Below are 19,169 nucleotides of genomic sequence, written 5' to 3' on the forward strand. Positions count from 1 at the left end.
AAAGAGACTATGGACTAGAGTTCTACTACATGATTTTGATAATGAGTATATGAAGCGTGTTACAAATGATCAATATTGAGTGAACTGAGATCAAAAAATTAATTATGGATACATGGAGACTTTGGCACATGTTGGGCAGTAAGGATGCTAAACTTATAATCCTAGTTGGTGGCAGCAAGTATGACTATTAAATAAATCCAAACAATGACTAGCTAATTTATGAAGCTAGGTGGCATGTGTAGGAGGATCCTTCAAAAAGTAATCCTTGTGGACTGGGACCCACAGCCCACTATGGTAAAGAAAACCCCATAAATCATTAAGTGATTCATGTTTGGTAAAGTTAAAGGAGGGGCAGCAATAACAATGATATATGGTTAAATGGAGTATTTCCATTTATGGGGAAAGAATTAATGCGAATTTCAAATTACACCAGCAGCAATTGACGTCCTTGCTCTTTCTCTTTATGGAAACCACTTCCTTTTCTTTCTATACTGCCCGTGGATATATAGAGGTATATATATATATATATATATACATATTTCAACACACCTCAAATGGGGAAGATCTCTTTATTGAAATATGGGCAGAAACGTACTAGTACATTAACTGTACATTCAGTTCTTGGAAGATTAAGCAAGCAGCAATGTGATTTATTTGTGGTAGAGCAGCAACGTTAATTATAATTTTTGCAGCAGCATGATTTATTCGGAATAGCAGCTACGTTATACGATTTGGTTACGAGTTTCGATTACTACTTCAATCTCGTTGTTCCGTTATTGAATCCGGGCTTTCTTCAAAGTAAAGTAAGATAGAAGAAGAGTAGTTCTTGGCCTATAAGGTAAGAACTTTCCTATTTTTGATATATTTGATTTTATCCCAGTCATAACTAAATGTGAGATGAGAACTACGAAATTAATTGTGGGAAATCGGATAAGTTATTGTTATTGTTATGTGAGCTAATATGAGGTATATTTTTGGGTTGTGTTGTGGCTCGAAATTGTTGGAATAACCTAAGTATATTGATGTTGTTGTCATTGATATGTATGTTGAAGGAAAGAAAAATTGGAGAAGTTTGTTGGATAATTGTATTCGGGCTTGTCGCTCTTCGTGAAATGTTTATGTCTTGTTGTTACTATGTGGTATCTTGTTATTGATGTACATACTTGATGGATTGTTCTGGTTTTTGTTGTTGATATATGGAATTGGGGGAAATGAGAAGAACGGGGGAGACGCTGGCCATTTTGTTTTAGGATAAGTTAAATTTTCTTTGTACTATTAAGAGAATCGTTGTATAATTAACGATAGTATTATTATTGTTATCATATAGATCGTGGATCCAATACGAGTTGAGTTCTTGAGATGTTGAGCTAAGACCAGGTATTTTAAGGCTATCCCTTTTTTTCTTTTTGGCATGAATTACATAAACGAGCGAACGATGAACATACATGACTCCAATGAATTCTAGTTCTCAGTGTTACTTGACATGACAGTTGTCTTCGATTCTCAATTGTTGGTCTAATTATTCTATTGAGTCTTAGATGATGATATGGTTTGTATATGGTTGCTCCTGATATTCTAATCGTGCATACCGTTCTTACATCATTTCACCGAGTCCCAGGCCGGGTACGTATTCATGCACAATTTCATTGCATTTTTCACCGAGTCCCTCAATAGTGGGCCGGGTACGGTATATATATGATTACTTCACCGAGTCCCTCACTAGAGGGCCGGGTACGGTATATATTTATATTTCACCGAGTCCCTTACTAAAGGGCCGGGTATGGTACATATTTACATTTCTAGACATTGCCTTTGGGGCTACTTACATTGTTATTCTCTGCCTTCGGGGCTATTAATATTACACGTGGTTTCTCATAGTTTCATTATGGCTTATATCTCATTCTTTATGATTACTGCTGCCTTATATACTCGGTACATTGTTCGTACTGACGTCCCTTTGCCTGGGGGCGCTGTGTTCATGCCACACAGTCCCAGATTGTTTTGCAGGTAAAATTATTCAGCTAGGATTGGCAAACTCCATTTTCTTCCTGGAGTAGTACCAAGTCATTATGGTTATCATATGTGTGTATGGGTATATCGGGGCCCTTTCCCGACTCATATGATTCAGGTGTTTCCTCTTAGAGACTTTGCAGACAGTGTCCTGTGGTTAGTATGTTGAGACGTCATGTGTTGAGTAAAGCGACCATGTAGGCCGATATGTCAGTTTGACTTACTCGGTTTTTGATTAATTAAGTATCGTTCGCAAATTTCTATGGTTTGACGGAAAGTACTTTATTATATTTTCAATTTTTTTTATATGTCCAGTTTAATTATGTGAATACCAGAGGGTTCGCTCAGCTCTAAGTAAGAGTTGGGTGCCAATCATGCCCTATCGGAATTGGGGTGTGACATATCCTTTGACCAACTTGTCTTGTAATTTAATTACTACAAGTTTCAATGATATCTTCTCGTCTTTCCAAAAGGTGATTAGGAACTTGGACACTCTTTTCTCAAAGTGACTGTTTGTCTTCCCAAGAATTGACTTGGGAACTTGTGTCAATTAATGTTTTGACTATTTGTTTGCCTCTACACCCTTTCACACACCCTAAATTGATTTTTTTACTTCTCCTAATGAGTACAGCCCCCTTCTCCACGTTTTGGAGGGGTTCAATGAACCAACTCAATGGGAATTAACTCTTGACTAGTCCCTTTGACTTCCAAAATAGCTTTCACACTCTCTAACACCTTGAAAGCTCAATTTATCAAAATATTAGATCAAACAAAGGTAGTGTAGCTGAAATTATCAAGAACACACATGAACATTATTCACAAAATATTTATGAACACTCAAGAACACAAGTATTCAAAACACTTCAAATGATATACCAAAACGACCATCTTGATGTCTAGTTTCCAAATATCACCACGGATTGCCCAAGACACCTAAACTAGTGGCACGATTGGGGACTTTAAAAATAATAGTTCATGAACTTTTTCTTGAACTTATGAACATCCAAGTACACAAGTCTTCAAACACAAAAATCAGATTCACCAACAGATCAAGAACACGCAAATACTCCAAGTAACACGGATTTCATCCAAAACAATAACTATCAAGAAGTTTAAACCCTAAGAACACTAAGAAATTCATCTAAAACAGTTTTTTTTTTTTTTTATAAAGTTTGATACAAAACAAGGACTAGATTTGTAGGGACAAATCTATGACCGGCTCCTGATACCAAATGATGCAAGAAAATAAAGTTAAGATAGAAAGAAGACACAATTGATAAAAAATTGGACAATAACTACAAGAACTAGTCCAAGTTACCTTCCAAAACGATCAAAGGCACCTTTCTCATGCAATAGTCCTCAAGAGAATAACAATCTCTTGCAAATTGCATGATCAAAACAAGGTTGTACAATTTGGAGTCCACCAAATCACAACAAGTCTCAACTAGAGAGAAAAGTTCAACATTCATATATTTCAAGGTAGGTTGAAATGAGAAATAGGTCTAAGTGTAGCTTATATAGGTAAAGTCTACAACTAGTCTTTAAAATAATAGCCACATGTCGGCTTTTAAAATATGGTCTCACAGGGCTCCATATCATTAGCTACACACATGGGACTCCAAAGTGGGTCCATGGGCTAGCAAAAATAAGTCCATAGGCTGCTTCCTTGGGCTAGGCAGTGTCCACGCCTCCTGAAATGCAAACTCCTTCTCCAAAGCTAGGTGAACACCATGAAGGACCATAGCCTAACTCCTAGTGAATGGCCGGGATGGCTGGAACATGTCTTGATCTGTTTGGACTGCATCAGTCTCACTATCTCCCTGATGTATAGCCTCGCATAGTCTTTAGCTGAATAAGCAGTCCTGACTGGAGGAAAATGAGTTGATTTTGTCATCCTATCTATAATAACCCATATAGAGTCATACTTCCGCTGAGTGCAAGGTAAACCTGTAATGAAGTCCATATTAATCGCTTCCCATTTCCAAGTTGGGATCTCTATCTCCTACAATAATCCACTAGGCTTCTAATGCTCGACCTTAACCTGTTGACAATTCGGGCACTGAGCAACAAACTCCGCTATGTCCCTTTTCATGCCATTCCATCAATATAAGCATCTGAGGTCATGATACATAGTCGTTGACCCGGATGAAGAGAATAACGGGCATAATGTGCCTCTCCCATAACCTGCCGTCGTAGTCCTGCAACATCAGGTACACATAATTTTCCTCTATACCGTAGCACTCCGTCAAGTGTAACCTCGAATGGGGTCTTCTCCTTTTGAAGAGTTGTATCCCTATACTTTGCTAGAACAGGGTCCTCGTACTCATGTCTCTTTACCTCTTCTATGGTAGAGGACTCAGCAACTTCTACAACAGAAACTCCACTATCTCTAGAATTCGCCAAACGGACTCCACGGCTAGCTAGCTGGTAAATCTCACCAACCATCTCCTTCCTTTCTGGCTGCACATCTGTCAAGCTACCCATAGATTTACGGCTAAGAGCATCTGCTACAACATTTGCTTTCCCCGGATGGTATAGAATATCAACATCATAATCCTTTAGTAACTCTAGCCACCGTCTCTGTCATAAATTCAGCTCTTTCTGCTTATAAATATATTGGAGACTCTTGTGATCCGTGTAGATATCAACATGAACACCATATAAATAATGCCTCCAAATCTTCAAGGCATGACTCACTGCTGCTAACTCCAGATCATGAGTAGGATAATTCTTCTCGTGCTTTCTGAGCTATCTGGAGGCATATGCTATAACCCTGCCATGCTGCATCAATACACAACCTAGTGATACGAATCAATTTGGGGGAAACACCAAATCAATCACAAAATGAGGAATTAAAGATAACAAGAAATTGGGGATGAGAATTGAAGAAAGGGGATGAGAAATAGAGGATAAAAGCAAGACCCAATGAATAATGAACCTATGAGCAAACCTAAGTAAATGAAACCTAGACCCTCTCAATTTGATTCAATTCAAAGAACCTATGCTATTTGAAATCAAGGCAAGGGAAATTCAATTGAAATCCACAAATGAACAACCCTTCATGAAATCAATGGAAAAATGGTTCAAAACCAACAATGGAATCCACCATTAAATCTACTAAACTAAGCTAAACCCAAGCTAAACAAACTATGATAATCCTATCATCACTCAAATATTCATCATCAAAAATCTAAGTAATGAAATAAAAGACAAGCTATATATACAAGCTAAGTAAAGAAGACTAATAGGCAATTACAATGCTACCCTTAATGAAGTAAGGGCCTTGTTTGGCTAGTCTTCTTAGTGTAGTCTTCAATTCAAGAATTGGCCTTCAAGGGCCAAACACGCCCCTCCTTGAATAGATGGCCCTCTAATCAACCTTGCATGCATGGCCTTCTTGCAAGAATAACCTTCGTTGCACAAATAGCCAACTCTCGACCTTGTCCAAGTTTGCAAATGTAGCCAATTTGCAGAAATGTCCCTATTTTCACGTTTGGCCACTTTGCGAATTTAGTCCTCTTTCTAGTAGCTTCTTCTTTAAGCCTCGCCCAAGCCACCTCCCACAAATCATAGGCCTCATTGTGGGGCTTGTCTGAGCCTCCAAAGGCCTTTAACGCCATCCTTATCATCCATGCCGCTTGTAGAGCTTGAAGTTCCATATCTTGGCCTTGGATGTAAGTCTTGAAATGAGGTGTGCCAAGTAGGATCATATCACCTAATCCAACACCTGAAGCATCACAATAAATAACATAGCCATCTGGTCCCTCAGGAAGAGCTAGAACTAGAACCGTAGTTAACTTGTTTTTCAGCAACTGGAATCTTTGCTCACAAGCATCAGTCTACTGGAAATTAGTTACCTTCTGAGTTAGCCTTGTTAAAGGCGCTAAAATCGAGGCAAACGTTTCTACGAATCTCTTGTAATATCCTGCTAGCCCAAGAAAACTACGTACCTCAGTAGGTGTCATAGGTCTGGGCCAAGTCTCTACTGCCTCAATCTTCTACGTATCTACCCGAATACCATCAGCTCCAATAATATGCCCCATGATTGCTACTGAAGTCAACCAGAATTCGCACTTAGAAAATTTAGCATACAACTTCTGGTGCTGGAGTACCCTAAGTACCGTCCTCAAATAGTCTGCATGCTTCTCTTCTGAGCGTGAATAAACAAGAATATCATCAATAAATACAACAACGAACGTATCTAGGAATGGTTTGAATACCCGGTTCATCAAATCCATAAACACCGCTAGAGCATTGGTCAGCCCAAAGGACATTGTCACGGCCCAACCCCGTAGGCCGTGACTAGTGCTCGATCTGGGCACCCGAACGCATCTACCAAATGCTATCTCAAATTGTATCAAACTCATTCTAGTATAAAGAAGAAGCCGACAAGGCTTTATTTCCAATTTAGATAATTTCCAGAAAAATTTCGGCAGAGTTTCCTTTGTTTTACGGACTATCCCATATACCCTGCACGCAGAAAATACCAACAAAGGCCACACAGGGCCAACAGAGTAACATCTAAATATATGCGGACCGGCCGCCGCGGCGAATGGGATCGCCCAAACACAACACATACACATATCTGTACAGAAAGATCCCAACCCACAAACATGTCTACAGACCTCTAAATGGACCAACGGAACCATATGGCAGGACAGGGCCCCGCCATACCCATGAACAAGAATATACACATATAGAAGTTACAGACTGTACCAAAAGATGGCTCTGAATAAAAGAGCGCTCCAAAAATAGCAGAAGGAGATCCTAAGCGGACGGATCAGCAAACCTGTCGTCGGTACCTGCGCGGCATGAAAACGCAGCCCTCGAGGAAAGGGGGTCAGTACGAAATATGTACTGAATATGCAAAGCCTGAATTACAGAAACAAGATCATAACCGGTACAGAACGTACAGAAAGTAAGCAGAAAATCCAAAGTATCAAACACATATTTTCAAAACATGCAGAGTGTGTACAGAAACATATGTCATATCAAATCCGTCCCCTGCCAAGGGACTCGGCAGACAGAACGTGGCCACCCTCCCGACGCTGGTGCCACAACACAGAAGAATCAGAATAGGGGCATAACCCCGTAACATAATATGTCATATCAGAACAAACGTAGCATAGGGGCATAACCCCGTAACATAATATGTCATATCAGAACCCCGTAGCATACTCCACAAACCCATGTACGCGTATACCTGCCCCCTCACATCGAGGCACGGCGAACAATGCAGGGGATTACGCTTGACAACATATCCTGGCCCGGGCTCAGTGTGGGAATCATTGGGGCATCCACGAATGGAGTAGTGAGAGACTAATGCAATTAAAATATCATAAATGTTTTCAAGGACTCAATGAGGCATATCAAGGGCAAACAAATCCAATGAAGTCGGACGAGATCATAATAAAAGCATTTCGGACATCATAATAAATTACAGAAGTATAACTTTCCTGAAGTCGTTCCGAGTGTCAAAATAATTTATCAGACTTAATAGAATATTTAAAACCATTTTCGTTAGGTAATTAAAAGGGTAGTCGAAACGTTTATTTCAAAAATCGTTCGAAAAGGAGACTTTAGTACATTAAGGGCAAAACCGGGAATAGCGGGCCCACCTCGGAACAAGCAAGGAGGTGGGCTCAAATTACGCCCTTTAAGCTTATGGGGTCACCTATAAAGGTTCTACGGACATTCTATAGCTTTTCAAGGAGTTTAGAGAAAGTTTGCATAATTTCAGGAAAAGCATATCAAAATGGTTCAATTCTACTGAAGGAAAAACTGAGATTTTCTCTTGCGGATTCCGATGGCCAAGTAGGTCTTTTGAGGCCCGAATCCGATCCTAAAACACTTAGACATGCCAAAAGAAGGATCGGGGAAGCTTTACATACCTTTGGAGCTTTTTAAGCCTATCCAAGCTCACTCTCCGTTTCGTCGAAAATCTGCAAATGGTCACATTTACCAATTGTAAGCTATAGATGCTACGAATTCAATTCAACTCATATTTGTCTACCGAAATTTCGGCAGCACTTCCCCTATACATATAGCACCCCCGAGAACTTAACTCGGCTCACAATCATCAACAACAACCCAAACAACAACATCAACATCAACAACAAACATTAGAAACACAATATGGCAACACTAGTTCTACTTGCCGACATAATGCCATTATCTTCATTTCAACTTCAATTTCCAAACCAATCTCAATGATTTCACATTCATTATCAAACTAGATCATCACAACATAGTTTAGAAGCGTTTCATATCGTTTCCTTAAATTATACACACGATATACATAATATACGAACTTTCCGCCGAAGTCATGACTCATTCAAAACTTCTAATCTTTGGCATACATATTCATGACATGTTTTCATCTTCCAAATTCATCAATACTCATCATAATTTGCAATTTAATAACTTCATTTTCATAATGTCGTAAAATCATTCTAAAACGACATAAACTTCTACATTCCATTTCATAACAAACTTATATCGTTTTACTTTCATGTACCTTGCAAACATCACAACAACACTACTAACTTGCTAAACAAAATTGATTCATTCTCATTATACCAAAGACACCCCACGGCTACATCACTATTTTTCAAATTCTATAAAATTCATTCAACTTTCATTTCCAATATGCATTTCACCCCAACCACAACTAGAATATGATATAAATTCAACACTTTATAATTATACACATACATATATACACGGCCACATGCCTATATACATACCCACTTGGTAAACTTCCATTTTTCCGTACAATCAACTCATTCCCACATACTACAACACAAACAAAACTTCATAACACAAGAATAAGGGATAAATTCTTACCTTTTCCTCTAGTCTTCTTCACTTGGACAAATGATCAAATTGATGAACCAAGGCCTCTTTCTTCCAAACCAACTACACCAAGTTGAAAAGGGACCTTGAATTAGTAGGAATTCAACAAGAAATTAATTTTTAGAGGGAGATTTTTTAGGGTGAATTTCCAAGGGCCAAACCCGAACCCCTTTCTCTTGCTCTCTCTTTGTTTTTGTTCCTTCTCTTCTAACTTTTCTTGAACCTTCATATGTATATAATAGCCCCTTAATTAAATTGTCACATGCTTACCATGTGACTTGGGTTTGGGCCAAGTATGTTGGCCGGCCACCCCTTTTGTGTTGGGCCCAAATTTCCTTCATTCATTTTGGGCCCAATGACGTATGGCTCACCTTTTGTAATTCCCGAAACTAATTTCCAAAATTCCACGTTTTGCCCTTAGCCTTAGTCAACACTTCCACATTAATATTCTTTCATACACAACTCCTATGTCAAATAAAATTTAGTTATGACCTTATTTCTTACAAGTCAAGAATATTTTCAAATTTTTCCAACGTGTTAAAACACGGGATATAACAGACATCACTCTAAACTCATAATGCCCGTATCAAGTCCTGAATGCCTGTCTTCGGAATATCTTCCTCCTTTACCGGCACCTGATGATAACCTGACCGCAAGTCTATCTTCAAAAAACACTTAGCACCTTGCAACTGGTCAAATAGATCGTCAATCATGGGGAGGGGATACCTGTTCTTTATCGTTACTTTATTAAGCTGCCTATAATCAATACACATCCGCAACGACCCATCTTTCTTTCTCACAAATAGTACCGACGCTCCCCAAGGTGATGTACTAGGCCTGATAAAGCCTTTTTCTAACAAGTCTCTCAGTTGCTCCTTTAATTCCTTCAGCTCTGTAGGTGTCACTCTATAAGGAGGAATAGATATAGGCTGAGTATCTGGCAATACATCTATAGTGAACTCTATCTCCTGTTCTAGAGGAAGACCTAAAAGTTCATCGGGGAATACATCTGCGAATTCATTAACTACTAGGACTGACTGAAGAGCCGGTACCTCTGCTTTCATATTATGCACTCGAAACAGATGATAAATATAGCCTTTTCTAACAATCTTCGTTAAATTGAGGTATGAAATAAGCTTACCCCTCGGCGATGCTGTATTCCCTCTCCACTCTATAATCGGCTCTCCTGGAAACTAAAATCGAACTATGTTTTCTCTACAATCAACATTAGCATAACAAGAAGCCAACCAATCCATACCCATAATAACATCAAACTCAGTCATGTCTAGCTCTATCAGGTCTGCTATAGTATGACGACTATATATAACCACCGAACAACTTCTATATACTTGCTTAGTTTTGACGGAATCTCCTACCGGTGTAGCTACCTCAAATGGTTCTACCAACTCAGGTTCTATTCCAATTCTACTAGCAACAAAGGGGGATATATATGATAAGGTGGAACCTGGATCTATCAATGCATATAAGTCCCGGGAGAAAATTGATAATATACCTGTAACCACATTCAATGACGCCTCCTGATCCTTCCTACTAGCCAAATCATATATGCGGTTCAAAGGACCGATAGAACTGGAAGCTCCGCCATGACCTCTACCACGGCCTACTGGTGTCTGAATACCCTACCCCGTAGGGCGCATAGCTACAGAAGAAGATGAACCAACAACCGACACAATAGACTGAGCTATACCACCTGTACCACCTCTATAAGGGCATTCTCTCATCACATGGCCTTGATGGCCGCAAGAAAAACAAGCATCTATAGCCAAACAACATTCCCCAAAGTAGGGCCTACCACGCTGAGAACACCAAGGCAAAGGTGTCCTCGACTGACTCGAACCCCTGCTCATGTGTGAACCTGAAGCCTTGGAGCTCTGACTGGCACCTGAATACCCTGTGCGGTCGAATCCCCTACCCGTGAACTGTGGGGCTGCACTCTGTGCTAGCTGGGAAGAATATCTAACATACTGCTAAGGCTGGCCGCCTCGAAACTCACCCGAATAACCCGCTAATCTAGCCCACTTATGCTGGCCTCTGTCATGATCTCTCTATAGCTGACGTCCCCTGTGTCGATCCTCTACCCCCTGTGCGTATGCCTGGACCCGATCAATATCCATACCTGGCTAAAGAGTCACTGCCATACAACCATCAAGTAGATAATGATCTAGTCCCATCACATAACGATGCACTCTATCCGCCATATCAGCTACAATAGTTGGCGCATATCTAGCCAACGAATCAAACTCAAGACTATATTCTGGAACGCTCCTGCCATTCAGCCTCAAATGTAAGAATCTAGCAACTCTAGCTCGCCTCATCTCTGGAGGCACGAATTAGCCCAGGAAGGCCTCCACAAACTCATCCCATACTACTGGAGGAGCACCCTCACCCATAGATAACTCCCAAGACTCATACCAATTAACAGCTACATTCCGCAATCGATATGAATCCAACTCATCCTTGTCACTCCTTCTCCTTATGTCTCCTCTTCGTGTACCTACGAAATAAGCAAACAAGATTAGTAGCAAAAGCTCCTCACGTCACTCGTATTTGCACTCAAACTTACCTCTCAACCTAAGCTTCTTCCAAGGTTGGTCAAGAACCCTTTTAATCTAAATCAATTCACAAGATTGTTAACCTTTGTGGTAGAATGGGTTCTTGTTTAGATGAACGACGGACGACTCAAAGCAAACGGACGACAGCCAATAAAGTTTCAACAAAATAAAACAAAGAAAAGCTTGAAAGAAATTAGCACGAAAGAAATGCGGACACAAGAACTAGTAAACATAAGTAGGAACAACTACTAAATGGCTACTAGTTGAGAGACACAAGAAATTGAAATGCTAAAATTGGAAAATAAATGAAATTTTGGGCCCGAGTAGGTGATAATAACTTGAAAAACAACAAGCAATCCCAAGAAATTTTCTAGAGTTGAAATGAATTAAGAATGAGATTTGAGGCTTGAGAATGAGATGAAAGTGAAAGGAGTCGAAGTTCAATCAAGAAACGAGCACCTTAGAACTGTTGCGGAATATAGTGTTATATGATCACTATCACCTTTCACGACCAACTTACACGGGCCATATAATATTATATGGTCTGTATAATACGTCCGTATTCGAAGGACGAAACGAACAGAATGTCTCCAAGTCAGCTCCTATTTCACGACCAGGTTTCACTGGCTGTATAAAATTGTACGGTCCGTATAATACGTCCACATTTGAAGGATCAAATTGTAACAGAAACTCTCCAAACTAGCTCATATTCCACGACCAAGTTTCATGGGTCCTATAAAATTGTACGATCCGTATAATACGGTCGTATTCTACAGATCAAATGTAACAGAAACTCTCCAAATCAGGTCCTATTTCACGACCAAGTTTCACGGTCCGTATAAGATTATACGGTCCATATAACTTGATAATAGCAGCTTCAGTGAAATTCGACTGTACCTCGTTTGGCTCAGGAATTGTGCTAGATTTTCTGAATTTGCTGACTTCTTGGGACCCACTCAACCTTGTATTTACCCTTTTTGGCTAGAAAAAACAACTTTTCAACTTTTGACTTGGATTCCATGGATCTAACTTTCCGTTTTATCTTCTTCTTCACCAAGAACAAAGATGAACAATGAAGAACACTCAAAAACCCAAAGTGGTCCAAATCAACTCATTTTTGCCCCAATTTTCATATCTAAGCTCCTTATCACTTAGAAAAGAAAGCTCAATTTCACCAAAATCAACTAATCCCACTTTGAGTTCTTCAAGCTTTGATGAACCTCTAATGGTGGAAACTTCAATTCTTACCCAAATGGCTTCAATTTTCGTTTCTAGATGTTTTCCACCACAAATAGATCACAATTTGTGGCAAAGCTTTGACATGACAGTTGTCTTTGATTCTCAAGTGTTGGTTCATTATAATTATTCTATTGAGTCTCAGTTGATGATTCATTCTGTACATGATTGTTCTGAATATTCAACTCGTGAACAGTTTTATTGCATCATTTCACCGAGTCCCTCACTAGAGGGCCGGGTACGGTATATATATGATTATTTCACCGAGTCCCCCATTAGAGGGTGGGGTACCGTATATATTTACATTTCACCGACTCCCTTACTAATGGTCTAGGCACGATATATATTTACATTTCATCGAGTACCTTACTAAAGGGCCGGGTATGGTATATATTTACATTTCACCGAGTCCCTTACGAAAGGGCCGGGTATGGTATATATTTACATTTCACTGAGTCCCTTACTAAAGGGTCGGGTATGGTATATATTTACATTTCTAGTCATTGCCTTTGGGGATACTTACATTGTTATTCTCTGCCTTCGGGGATATCCATATTACAGGTTGTTTCTCATACTTTTATTATGACTTATATCTCTCTCTTTATGATTACTGCTGCCTTACATACTTGGTACATTGTTCGTACTGAAGTCCCTTTGCTTAGGGGCACTGTGTTCATGCCACACAGTCCCATATTGTTTTGCTGGTAAAAGTATTAAGCTAGGATGGTTGGCTATCAATTGGGATTGGCAAACTCCATTTTCTTCCTGGAGCAGTGTCGAGTCATTATGGTTATCATATGTGTGTATGGGTTTGTCGGGGCCCTGTCTCAACTCATATGATTCCGGTGTTTACTCTTAGAGACTTTGCAGACAGTGTCATGTGGTTAGTAAAGATGTCATGTGTTAAGTAAAGCGACCATGTAGGACGATATGTCAATTTGACTTACTCGATTTTTGATTAATTGAGTATCGTTCGCAAATTTCTATGATTTGACTGAAAGTGCTTTATTATATTTTCAGAAAAAAATTATATGTCCCGTTTCATTAAGTGAATGCGAGAGGGTTCGATCAGCTCTAAGTAAGAGTTGGGTGCCAATCATGCCCTGATGGGATTGGGGTGTGACAAAAGGTGACTGGCTTCTGCATGTTTTCCTGAGTCACTCCGAGTCGCGTCGATTCGATTCATTTAACTTCTAATCCTGTCGTATTGTAAAGAACATATGCGTATACTTCGGTATATGCAAGATAAGGTACTTAAGATCTCAAAAACTCGGGTGCGGATCTCCATACTAAGGGTATAAACTACCAATAAACCAAGGACTTTCTTGCGATAAAAATGAGAGGTGTAACATTGTCACGACCCAACCAGAGGGCCATGACAGGCACCCGGACACACCTTGCACCTCTAAACATACATGTCATAAACATTTTTGGGTGGACCATAAAGATAGCTCCTGGATATCATGATCTGTGAGGACATATAACACAATATAACGGCACATCTCTATATAATCTTCAACAGTTATGTCCATCATCAACAGCCGACAAGGCTACTAAAATGTTATACAATGATATGGACCGGTAGGGTTATGAAATGTCTAACTATACACACATATCTACGAGCCTCTACATAGAATACATGGCCATAAGGACAAATACCAATGGACTGTAGCTCTGAAGTAAGTGGAGTGCTCCTGAGAATCCACTGAAAAATCACCTACGGGTCAAATCCGTGTAACTGTCTACCTGCGGGCATGAACGCAGCATCCACAAGAAAGGACATCAGTACGAACAATTTACTGAGTATGTAAGGCATGAATAACAACATAATAAGAAATATAGAACATAACATGAGATGAAGATAACCTTGTACATCTGATTGCCTCATAAAGCGGATACCATGCATGCTTTGTTTTCTTTTAAAAAATGCATTCCTCGTATATATATAAATAATAGTGCTGTGGAACGTGCAGCCCGATCCATAAATATTTTATATTGCTGCGGAACGTGAAGCCCGATCCATATATCATATCATCATTATATATATTCATTATATATAAATATATATATTGCCGCGGAACGAACGGCCAGATCCATTTATCCATATCCCGCGTCTGGGATGATATCATAATATACCAACTGATCAGGTGGTTATACGTATATAACGCCTCGCCTTTCCCCATAACCCCTATATACATATATATATCATATACATATATAATATAAGTAGCATGCATGAGAGCCCAAATAAAAGCTACGACTCTATCGGGCTGACGTAAGGTTGGTAAACTCCGATTAATATTATGGAACAATCATCATCGCTATTTCTCACCCCGAAGGAACAATCATCATGAGGTGCGACCAACAACAATGAGTAAAATCAAGGAAATTGTGAAATATACTCAACAATCTCATGATAGCATTAAAACCCTAAACTTTGGAATTTCTAGAAATAGGATCATCATCATAAAACATACTTATCTTTAGCATCATAAGAATTGTAAGAAACATGAATCTCTAGCTTTGGGGAACAAGGACATTATGGAAAACATGTATAGGTTCATCAGAAAGGAATCAAGCCTTTAGAAAGAAAGGGTTTAGCCATAACATACCTTTTTGGTCGCCTTAACTTTAACTATTTAATGCTTATCTTCCCAAACCCGTAAATCTACAGTCAAGAGAATTCATATTATCGTTAGGCTTATCGTCATATGCTTGTCTTAAGCTCTCAAATTAATTCCTTTTATAATCTGCCGAAATTCGAGCAGCATCTCCCCTGTTTATATCCCTAGCCCGAAATCACAATACCAACAAAACCACCACAATACCAATACTAATATCAACCACATCACCGTTAATGCCAAAATATTCCATAAAACATCCCACACGATTTTTTTCAACATACAACAACAACATACACTTCCTTTGTTTCCAATCAAGGAGCATAATCTCATCAACACACCAACAACATGTCACGACCCAGCTCCATGGGCCGCGACTGGTGTCCTATTTGGACACCCCAAACAAACTTACAAGCTAACTCGTCATATTCTAATTTAATTCAGATTTCATATTAATCATTTTAAACAGATTGGAAGCAAATATTATCTTAAGCAGTCGCACGTGCAAAAATATCATATCAAAGTCAAAAGGAACGGCGGAATACACATCGCCGAACATATACACATACGCAAACATGTGGGCCACCAAGGCCGCCATAACAGACAAGACCGCATTAAGACACAAATCATAAACAGAACGAACACACACACGACCCATTACCCACATAAATGACTACAGGCCTTTACAAACCAAAACAGAAACATATGACGGGACAGGGCCCCGCCGTACCCCAAATAGTCAAATATACAGAAACGTATACATGACAAGGATATATACCAAAATATGGGCTCCGAATCAAAAGGAGCACTCTGTACTGGCAGAAGGGGTGGCCTACTCTGGCGGATCACGAGTCTCTGTACCTGCGGGCATGAAACGTAGCCCCCGAAGAAAGGGGGTCACTACGAAAGATGTACTGAGTATGTAAAGCATAGAGTACAGAAATCCAAACCATAGCTGACATAAAAGGGTACATGAAGTAAATACCGAACCAGTACATCAAAGTCCGTGCTGAAAATATATGTATATATAATGCAAATAAAAATCATGCATAAGGCTCAGGAACGTGGTCACCACTCCGACGCTGGTGCCACAACACAGCATACTCCAGAAGGTTTCAAATCTCCGTACAACCCCGAACATAACATATCATCACAATATATCATATCATCAAAACATATCATAAGCCATATCACAGCATAACTCCATAAACGGTACCCGCCAACTCCATATTGCATCCGAAACTTCTATAATTACAATGAAACTACCAAATTGCATTGTCTTCTTCCAAATTCATTAATGGCAACAATAATTCACACTTTAGAATTCTATTTCCATAAGTACCTAAAAATTATATTAAAAACACATAATTCCCATAACAACCCACAACCAATTTCAATGCCGACTCAAATCGTTAAACCTTTATTCACACCATAAATACCACAACGACACAACTAACAAGCTAAATAAAATGTAATTCATCTCTCCCCCTCACCACCATGGCTCACGGCCATGCACACACTTCACACACACACACGCCATGCCCCCACACACCTCAATTCCATAATTTTCATGCAACTCTAATCACTATAACATATACACTTATTCCATAACATAAAAGAATAAAATTATTACCTTTTCCTTCAAACTTCCACTTTCCGCAAACAGAGTTTTCTCGCTTAACCAATTATACCACGTCGAAGAGCGTCTTGAACTTGATAAGAATTCAAGAAGAAGGATATTTTAGAATCAAAGTTGGAAGGCTAGAAATTTTTTTTTCTTTCTAGAGTTCGGCCGAAGGGGCCTTCTTGGCTCTCACTTTCTCTTTTGTTTTGTTCTTTGATTTCTTCAACTTTCTTGAAGATTAGCTCCCTTATATTAATTGGTCACATGATTAATCACATGACCAATTCCATGGGCTTGGGCCAAGACCATGGCCGGCCACCTCTTATCCTTTGGGCCTTATTCTCTCTTTTATTTTTTTGAGCCCAATTCATTAAATCTTATTTCGTAATTCACAGAACTAATTTCTAAAATTTCAATTTTGCTCTAGGCCTTCTTCCGTATTTCCGCATCGACATTATTCATGACCATCACACATATATTAAATAAAATAAAAACATAGCCCTCATTTCCTAGCAAGCAAGATTGTTCCGAATTTTCCAAATGCGCAAAAATGCGGGATATAACATCCTCCCCCCCTTTAGAACATTCGTCCTCGAATGTTGAAATAGGCTTATAGGTTTCACAATCATTTTTGGGGGAGTTTCTTCTCATGAGTAGCAAATATAAATCATTTACCAATCAATATAATAAATTTAGAAATTTAGATTACCTGTAGGTATAGGGAACAAGTGAGGATACTTCCTTTTCATCTCATCCTCCGTCTCCCAGGTCATTTCTTCCCGGTTGTTGTTCCACCACAGGACTTTAACAGAAGGTACATCTTTGGTGCGCAGTCTCCTCACCTACCGATCCAGAATAGCTACAGGCTGCTCTTCGTAGGATAGTTCTTCGGTTACCTGAATATCATCTACTGGGAATATTTTGTAAGGATCACCAACACATTTACGGAGCATGGATACATGAAATACCGGGTGCACTGCCTTCAGATCAGATGGTAAGTCTAACTCATAGGCGACCTCGCCAATCTTCTGAATAATCTGATATGGCCTGATGTACCGCGGGCTAAGCTTACCCTTTTTACCGAATCTCATTACACCCTTCATAGGCTATCTTCAGAAATACCCAGTCGCCAATCTGGAACTCCAATGGTCGACGTCGTTTATCGGCATATGATTTCTGTCGACTCAGGGCAGCCAATAACCGTTCCAGAATAAGTTTCACTTTATCAACTGCTTGCTGAATAACATCCGGCCCGATTAATTTAGTTTCGCCCACATCGAACCAACCAATCGAAGATCTGCATTTTCTACCGTATAGGGCTTCGTATGGTGCCAGCTGGATGCTGGAATGATAACTGTTATTATAAGAAAATTCAATAAGCGGCAAATGACCATCCCAGCTACCTCTGAAATCAATAACACAGGCTCGCAACATATCTTCCAATGTCTGAATAGTGCGCTCGGCCTGTCCGTCAGACTGAGGATGAAATGCTGTACTGAGACTCACCTGAGTCCCATATCCTACCTGGAATGATCTCCAGAAATTCGCTGTGAACTGGCACCTCTGTCAATGATAATAGATACACCGTGAAGTCTTACTATCTCTTCAAGATACAATCTGGCATAATCCTCAGCCGAATAAGTAGTCCTGACCGGATGAAAATGGGCTGATTTCGTCAATCTGTTAACAATAACCCAAATGGAATCATACCTGCGTGGAGTGCGTGGTAGACCTGTAACGAAATTCATATTAATCATCTCCCATTTCCAAGCTGGAATTTGCATTTCCTGTAGTAATCCGCCGGGCTTTTGATGCTCGATCTTGACTTGCTGACAATTTGGACACTGGCCAACGAACTCCGCAATGTCTCTTTTCATACCGTCCCACCAGTATAAACATTTGAGATCATGGTACATTTTTGTAGATCCAGGATGAATAGAATACCGAGCATTATGTGCTTCACCCATAATTTGATGTCGTAACCCTACAACGTCCGGTACACATAATCTGCCTCCATATATTAATACCCCTTCAGGAGAAATTTCGAATGGAGTCTTTTCTTTATTGAGGGCCACATTTCTGTACTGTGCCAAAACAGGATCTTCGAACTGACACTGCTTTACCTCTTCTATAATGGATGACTCAGCAACCTCTCGAACGGAAACCCCAGCATCTCCAGAATCTGCCAAACGGACTCCAAGGCTAGCTAACTGACGAATCTCACAAACTAATTCTTTCTTATCAGGCTGC

This window comes from Lycium barbarum, chromosome 10 (genome assembly GCF_019175385.1).
Source record: "Lycium barbarum isolate Lr01 chromosome 10, ASM1917538v2, whole genome shotgun sequence".
In the NCBI taxonomy this organism is placed as follows: Eukaryota; Viridiplantae; Streptophyta; class Magnoliopsida; order Solanales; family Solanaceae; genus Lycium; species Lycium barbarum.